This window comes from Camelus bactrianus, chromosome 6, assembly GCF_048773025.1.
Source record: "Camelus bactrianus isolate YW-2024 breed Bactrian camel chromosome 6, ASM4877302v1, whole genome shotgun sequence".
Taxonomy (NCBI): Eukaryota; Metazoa; Chordata; class Mammalia; order Artiodactyla; family Camelidae; genus Camelus; species Camelus bactrianus.
The window spans coordinates 25,908,371-25,916,955 of NC_133544.1; the positions used below are offsets into that span (position 1 = coordinate 25,908,371).

At 47.9% G+C, this 8,585-nt stretch overlaps 1 protein-coding gene across 4 annotated transcripts in view; it reads right to left on the minus strand.

The window, feature by feature from the left end:
- PAPLN (papilin, proteoglycan like sulfated glycoprotein) overlaps positions 1-805 on the minus strand; it is a 33,617-nt gene extending 32,812 nt beyond the window's left edge. The window contains exon 1 of one of the 4 annotated variants that reach the window (XM_074365295.1): positions 736-805. The gene's annotated coding sequence lies outside the window, so the exon portion shown is untranslated. Of the gene's footprint in view, positions 1-157; positions 254-735 lie in introns of those variants that run through there. The other 3 variants (XM_074365289.1, XM_074365293.1, XM_074365290.1) reach the window with 3 other exon arrangements.
- Positions 806-8,585: the final 7,780 nt, after the last annotated feature.

The following is an 8,585-nucleotide window of genomic DNA, read 5'->3' on the forward strand; positions in this document are numbered from 1 at the left end:
CCTGTATTCTATGATTGGGCCACAAATGAGTTTCTCCACACACCTGCTGCTCTTTCCCACCTCCCAGCCACCTTTTACCACTGCCGAAAATGAACTCTGGAAACCCCCTCTCCCTTGCAAACTCCTACTCATCCCTCAAGACCCTGGTCAAACTCACCTTCTCTAGAAGCTTTCCTCACACCATCCCAGGCAAAGTTGGTGGCTCCCTGCTCCCTCAGTCTCCACCTCTGTCTGCTGTAGTTCTATGATGCATCACCCTGTGGGAACTGGAGTCTCCCTAACTTAGCAGTGAGGTCCCCGAGGGTAAAGCTTGCATCCCTATCTCCTGTGTCTAAAGCACTAGTTGGGATCAAGGTAGGAACTCAATAAATGGGATAAAATTAATTTCCTTTCCTAATTGGCCTTCTTTTCCCCAACCTTGCCTGCCATCTCTTTTTTTGGAACTGGAAATCACTTATTTCCAGAAAAACAGCACTGGCCCTGGGGCACATGGGAGGTAGGGAATCACAAGTCTGGTTCCTTGCCCCCATCCTCTTCTGCCTTCAGCCCCTTTCCTAGCCTGGCCATTTGGCATTTCTCCCCTGGCCTCCTTTGGGGCAGAGAAAAGTCACCAATGGGGAGCTCACCCCGTTTATAGACCTCCAGCTCCTGCAGCACATCTCCCTGGGCCATCACTGATGCTCAAACAAAATGCTTATTAAAACATAAACATGTTAAATCTGGCCCATTTCTTACCTATCAGTGAAGAGAGGAGAAGAAGCAGCTGTGTAGCAGGGGCCCCTGGGAAGTTGTGTGAGTTCTTAGGCAAAGATAAAGCTTGGCAGAGAAAAGGGAATGGAATTACCCAAAGCTTGTCTAGAAAAGGAAAATAGTTTCTTCCATTCAAAAACCCTACTCCCTGCCCCCCATCAGCCAGGAATTTTCTGAGCTTGGTCAAAGGTTCCTGTAAAGTGGGAGGCAGCTGCCTCTCCTGCCGTGGGGGGTGGGCAGCCAAGGCACCTTCCTGCTCTGTTCCTAATTTTCCTCCATGATCTCTGCTTCTCAGACACACCCAGGGCCATGATTCCTTACTCCTCACCCCAAATGCAAAGGAGACCCAGAGGTTGGGGAGGCAGAACCCACACAATGCTGCTGGGACCCACCAGCCAGGCTCTGGCAGTCACTGCCCAGGTCAGGCACTTGTCTTCAAGCCTCATGTCCCACCACCTCAGAGGGACATGTAACTACTAAGGCTGTTTTCAAGCTACCAAGGTAATGTCACTAACCACAGAGTTGTGCAGTCAGCTCTCCCAAGCTGTGGGCTCCAACACATAGATCGTCCCCACTTGGGGAGTTTACTTTCTAGTAGGGCACTGCATTCTTCCCTTGTGTGTGTTAATTTAGAATAAAACAAATCTTACAAGTATTTCCACAATAAATTCACAACCTATGCTACAGCCGAATCCAAAAGGAAAAAAGAGCCCTTCACATTTGAGGATTTCTCCATTTATCTCTCTACTGCCTCTTTACCCTCCAACACATATCCATTTCCCTTGATATAGTCTTTCAAAGTGTTGGGGGGGGGCAGGGGGCTGCTGGGAGGAGAGTGTTCACTCAGTGTCAGTCTGCAACCCCCACCCCCTGTACCAATCCTCCTTCCTCCCTTTGCTGCTGCCGTATTCAAGTCAGGACCTTGAAACGCCAAACGGGACTGCAGGAGTGAGACGTGCAATGCTCAGTGTGGCTGATGAGAGGCTGTCATACACCACCTGTATGGGAGTGTATGGACTTTGGAGGGGAGTTTTATCCCCAAAGCTGGGACAGAAATACAGGTTCCCCGACCCTTCCCACAGACACAAGGGCCCTCCAGAGGGAAAGAACAGAATTCCTGGGATGTCGTTCAGTGGCCTGGGGCCTGAATCCAGATCTTGGGATACAGCCCCAGGAGGAGGGTGAGGCCACACAAGGAACCTGGGTGTGGGCAGGACTCTGCCCTGGGGTGGGAGGCCAGAGACGGGAGAGCATCAGAAACGGCAAAAGAAGGGGTTTTCTGGAAATCCTGTCCTGATTGGCTCCCACCCAGCGGCTCGAGCCTTAGAGAGCTCATCCCCTTCCTTCCACATGGACACACCACACACTGCAAGGATCTGGGCTACAGTCTTCTCTGGAGAAGCCAACCACCTGAACTCCTGGAGACATTAAGGGAGCTGGTGTGTGGAGCGCCCCCTTCACCCACTCTCTGCTTCCTATGTGGGAGAGGCTCAGGCCCAGTCCCCCAGAAAGGCCAGTGTGGGGTGTGGGACCTGCCCGTAGAGCATAGGCTGGAGGGTCCTTCTCAGCCCAGCGTGGACAGCCTGGCCTCCAGAGCATACCTGGTGTCCTGTGGCTGAGCAGGGTGGCCTCGGTGCCTCGGTCGTTGCAGAGAGAGGGCAAGGTGTCACTCTCTTGTTGCAGGTCCTGACATCTGGCTTGGCATCTGCTGCTCTGCAGCTGCTGTCCCTGTGGGCTGCCAGGAAGGGGTCCCGGGGTGGGACCCCCAGAGGCCAGCAGCCAAGTCTCCTGCAGTCCTCTCTTCTTGGTGCCTCCATCACTCTCCCAGGGCATTACTCATCTCCTCTGCTGCTTCAGCCTCTGTATTTGGATGACTCTAAGCCCAGAAACTGAGAGGTGTTTATGCCTGTGGCAAAGACCTGGAAACCTCACTTAGAAAGTCAGAAGACCAGCACCTTGCAATTCAGAAACAGACTTTCCAACACTAACTTTTCGTCTTTTTTTGTGGTGCTTCTCTAACCAGTAAATTTCAGACCCATCATCCCAGTCCCCTATCTTAGAGTATAATGATGCTGTGGTTACTTTTCTATTAAAACAGACATACAGACTTACAACATGGATGAACCTTGAGAACATGGTGCTAAGTGAAGCAAGCCAGACACAGAAAGACAGATACTGTATGATTCTACTTATATGAGGTACCTAGAGCAGACAATTCATAGAGACAGAAATCGGAATGGTGGTCACCAGAGGCTGGGGGAGGAGGAATGAGGAGTTAGTGTTTAATGGGCACAGAGTTTCAGTTTTGCAAGATAAAAAAAAAAGTCCTGGAGGTGGACAGTGATGATGGTTGCACAACATTATGAGTGTACTGATACCATTGAACTATACATTTTAAAATGATTAAGATGGTAAATTTTATGTAATGTGTATTTTATCAGAATAAAACAACATGCATTATGAAATAAAATTAAAACTTTTGTTTTCTTAAAACTCCGGAGACATTTCTGCCTGTGGCTGCCACTTTGGGCTGTGTCCCAGACCCTCAGGGTCTCTCATGTTCCCCTGTTGTTTGAGCAGCTTTAGTTAGCACACTGGAGAAATGTTGTCTGTATTTTACAGAAGAGAAACCAGAGGCCCAGAGAGGTGGTCCCATTCACAGCGCCCCTCTGTCCTGGAGGTAAGCCACACCGGCTCCGGCTAAGCAGTCAGACTTCTCAGGGCTGAGGCAGCCTCTCCTGCTTTTGTTGCTGTGTGTGTCTGGGACTGTTACTCATCTTCTCAAAGCCTCCATTTTCTCACCTGTAAAATGGGGATAACCCTACTCACAGGCTGGATGAGGATGACCTGAGACAATGCTTGTGATGGGCTCAGCATAGGGTCTGGACACGTTGATAACAAATGCTCAATGGACAGTGGTTTTATGGGGCAAGTACGTTTCTCCGGGGCTTTTCTTGGTTAAATGAGGGGTGAGTAGAAGTATTAAGACCTGCACTATCCTTTATTCCTCCTGCACTCAACGTGGTGACGTTGAATGGGGACAAACCCATATGTCTCTCAAGATGTCACAAATGTGCTCTGGGGGAGGAATCCTGTTTGGAGTCAGCCTGGACCACTTGTTTCTAAATACTGGGTCTCTTAAGTGGATAAGGCCAATTGACTTCAGGCTCCAGAGTCTCCAGCAAAACCCTGTAAACAAGGGCAAAACTGGTTAATATTTGTTCTTACTTAAACACATTCCCACACATGTGCCCTGTTTATATCATCCTGCACGGAAATCCCCTCCCGGGGACCTCTAATCCACCCATGACTTCATTTATTCACTAAACACTTATTGAGCAATTCCCAGGAGCCCTGGGGTGGGTGGCTGCATGCACCCAGCTCCCTCTTACTGCTCAGGCCGGGCTGGTCCCCACACATTGGGGAGCAGGAGGTTTTGGGCAGTTGGGTGGCCAGACAGAAGGCACACCTCCGTGGTCTGTGTGAAGGTGCCCACACTGGCTTCCCTCATCTGGCTCAGAGGCACCAGGATGAGCTAGACAGTTTCCTCTGCCAGCTTCCCTGTCCAGAGAGCCAGTCTGCAGACAAGGGCTGTTTGCTCTGAGAATAACAAAGGAGTGTGTCAAAGAGGGTGCGGGGAGCCGGTGGGATGCCACACCTCAGGTAAATTGAGGGAAGAAGCAGGTCCTCGGCCCTCTGCCAGCCAGAGACAGAATCCTGGGGCAACATTGTCTGGGAAGAAGGGGCTTGTCTCGTGAGAAACTGCAGAGGTGGGGTGATCAGGGAGGGGCTGCAGGAAACAGCTGGGTTGGCTGCGTTCCCGGTGGGGAGATGGGGCCAGACTTGTCTCCAGCCCCATGGGCAGGGGCCCTCTGAGGGGGTGGCCAGCCTTCGCCTGCCAGAAGGCTGGAGCACTGCCAGGAAGAGACAGGCAGGGCCTTCCAAGTCCCCAAGGACGGATGGGGCAGGAGCCCATAGTGCTACTGGCCGTCCACGTCAGCCCAGCCTGGCAGAGTGGTGGTAACTCCCAGGCCTGGTCTCCGGTGAGCTCCATCTGGGACGGGCTCTCTCTGGGTCAGATCACTCAAATCCCCTCATAAAAAATGTTCACCAGTGCATCTGACTTAAAAACAAAAGTCAATTCATGCAGCAATTATCAAATGCTTGGAGTGCTTGGTAAATCATTTCTTTAATGACAAAAGTTGCATAATCACTTGTAACAAGTCTATGACTTTATTATTTACTTATTTAAGTCATGAATTGATCTATTGTGCAAGTGGACAAAGGGGGACTTCTAATCTTTGCTGGGTAGAAAGAGATCCCCAAAGGATAACTTGCTGCATGTGGACAGGGGCAGGGAGAGGACCCTGTCTCTCCGGAGGGTGAGCTGCTCTGAGGCCATTGCCATGGGCCCATCTGGCACAAAAAGGGTGCCCTGGCTTAGACGGCCGGAACCAGAGAGTCAAATGGGTGATGCCATCAACAGCACATTAACCCCTGGGCAGGCTGGTGCACTGTAGGATTCCCACAAAGGCTGAAGGCCCTTAATGAACAGCCATGGACTTCACTTCCAAATGCCTAAGGAAGTAGCCTGAGAGTCAGAGTAGCCACATTAACCAGCGTGAAGTCTAGCCCAGCTCTCCCAGCCCTGCCTTATAGGACAGACACCGAGGAAATGAGAGTGAGAACAGACGCTCTCTTGGCGCCCTCAGACTGTGCCCCCAAGCCCTGTGCAGCTTGCCCAGGACAGAAGAGCCCTTTCCCCTCCACTGGGGTGTTACATCACTCACATCTGATGACGTTTTCAAACTGGATCACTGTCTGGCTGTACAGACCAGAGAAGACCTCTCACCAGGAGAGAAAGGGCTGGGGGGAGCTGGGTTAGGACTCTCAGAAACAAGATTTGACAAGGAGATTTCCAAAACAGCAAGGGTGGCATGGAAGTCATTTTCAACATTTCAGAAAGACTGAAGAAATCACACTTTCACATCTATCAAGGTTAAGCAAGCTAATACTGAGTCATCGCACTACACATTTACGCTATTTTATAGCAGATGAAGGTAAATCCAGTTAGTAAGCAGAAAAACAAGTTGTTTCCTAACAAGTGGACAAAACCTCTGAAAAATCTAAGTGCAGGATAAAGTCCCAGAAACCTCTCCTCAGTTTCCTCAGGAGATATCTGAGAGACTACTACGTGTCCATCTGTGATAACCACGTTGGGAGAGGATGCACCGGCCCTTAAAAAACTCACTTAAGTTCAGGTATTTAGGCATAGTATAAATATATTTATCTAGCTCCCAGTGTTGTTTTCACTTTTAAATCATCCTTATATGTGAGTCTAGTGGTTCTTGACTAGGTCTGCTACCCAAGAAAACTAATATAAACAGAATTTTATCTGTGATCCACCTTGAGGTGTGCTATGGATGAAAGGATAACAAAAGCCTTTCCTCTCTTGCATAAGGAATTGACCTTGGGTTACTATGTAATTAAAATAATTTTAGGGGAAAAAAAAAAGAAACAGAGAAGAGTATGTCACCTTTTCTCCCAGGAATTAAGACTCCCACAAACCTGGTTTCTGGGGCTCTTCCATCTCCCCTCTTTAGAGGGCACAGCATACCAGGCACAGAAGGACCAGCCCACATAAGATAATCTTTGCCAAGAACAAGAGGCCCTGTGCTGAAAGGCCCCCGTGGTAGGTCAGGTCATCATTCTCCACGGTTTCTCCAAGTCATTTAATGAAGAGGGTATAGGCTAAGTAAATATGGAAACAGATTTAGTTAGCAAATGAAGTTTTCCTCTGAATAAATCATCACTTTAATTCAAAAACCAGTTACCCCTGGGTGTCTCCTACATATTTCATTTTGTTTTTAGCATATGCTCTTTGTCTTCTTGCCAGTTCAGACTCTTCCCTTCTCCCCAAGCTTGGTTCAAACCTTATGCTGCTGGAGAAAACTCTGCTCTTAAACCCTGTCTTTTGTAGATCCCTCCTTTACTCTGCCTTCCCATCCACACCACGTAGTGAGTCTACACTGTCTTGCTTGTACTCAAGCATGCTGTCATTTCACTTCTAAACAGATCCTAAGCTGTTGGTGGGCAGGGTCGCCCAGCTTGGTACACAGAACAATCCCCAGAGAGAATGGCTGGGCTACAAAGAGCTGCGGTACTTACCTAGTGATGCAGGAAATTCAGCCTCTTTACTCCTGCTTCTCAATCTGCTCAAGGACATTCTTCCATCAAGAGCACCTCTGTTAGGGTCCCTAAGAATCAGAAACCCCTCCCAGCTGAGGACAAATCATGATGCTTCTGTGGCAGACTCTAGCAACACTGCCTACAAGATTCATTAAAGCAAACGATGCCTCTGATTCCCAAAGGAGGGAATGAATGCCTTCCCTGCTTCCTGATGCCCTTGGCCAGCATACCCAGGAACACATCTCTCCTATGTTCCTTCTGGAGACAATGGGCCAACTTTGGTTTTTCTGCCACAAACTTTTCTCTGATCAACAATTCCAACACTGTGTGTGCAATTTCACTGTTTAGAAACAAAAGATATTGTAGGATTTGGGGCTGAAGTGATAGGATCTACATAATTTTTAAAGGATAATCATCTAGGAGGGTGGGTATAGCTCAGTGGTAGAGTGCACACCTACCATGCACAAGGTCCTGGGTTCAATCCCCAGCACCTCCACTTTAAGAAATTAAAAAGTAAAATTGTAAAAAGATAATCATCTAGCACTTGAAATATCTGTACTGTATAACATACATGTCCTATAAGTTCTAATTATGACAGTCTTTACATTAATTTGAGATATTTTCTAGAAAAAAGTATTTTTCAGAAACTAAGTATTAAGGATAGTTGCTTTGCAACTTCATAAACAGATTTAATATCGTACCCTTCAGAGGTGTGGTCTACTGTAATCCATGCCACTTTATTATGAGTGAAGGATGAAAACAACGCATTTGTGTTTCTAAACTGTTTCTTGATAAATGCCGAACAATTCTCACAGGTACACATTATACTTACATGTAAGAAAACTAGCACAGTTGGATTCATGCAGTCTTTATTAATTTGACAAATACAGGGAAATCTGCAATCATCTATCAAAATTGTATCTTACCAAGAATTTGAAAGATATTTTAAAAAGATGTATTCACAGTCTGTCTGAATCATGTACAAAGCACTGTCTGTAGAAGCAAAAGCCAGACAATGAACACGTGAGGGTAAATGATCCGGCTGAAACCTGAATCCAGCACCTCCAAATGCACCGTCAATGTGACAGTCTTATATCTGCTCAGTTGACTCTGAAGCTGCCCTGTTGCAACACACACTTATTTTAAAAAGGAAACTGCTTTCTGGGAAATCTTTCCTAACTACAGGGACCAGGCTGAAGTGCTAACACCAGATTCCAGGGCCCAGGGTGGATCCAACTACTTCTGCAGGGCAATGCGAAGCTGTCGGAGGACATGGGAAATGGCTGTGACATTGGAGAAGGGTTCGTTTCAGCAGCAGGCTGACTTAACGCACAAATCTGAGGTGTTTCCTGCCCGAGGAGAGAACTGTTTGAGATGATGCCATCCAGATGATTTGGGATGTGAATGTGAGGACGGGCTTGTTGGGACACTGCTCTGCAATTTCAATGAGGGTTGTGAAGAGCTGAAACCTTTGTTCCTAATCTCATGTCTTTGGGGAGTTTAAAGAGGCAAGAAGATCACAAAGATCACTTGTAGGCTCAAATTTATGATGATACTGTTTCATTCCAGGGCAAAACCAAATGTCGTTTTCAAGTCTCTTGCCAAACTCAGCACTCAGGACACCCTTGGAGGTGAGAAGGATGGCA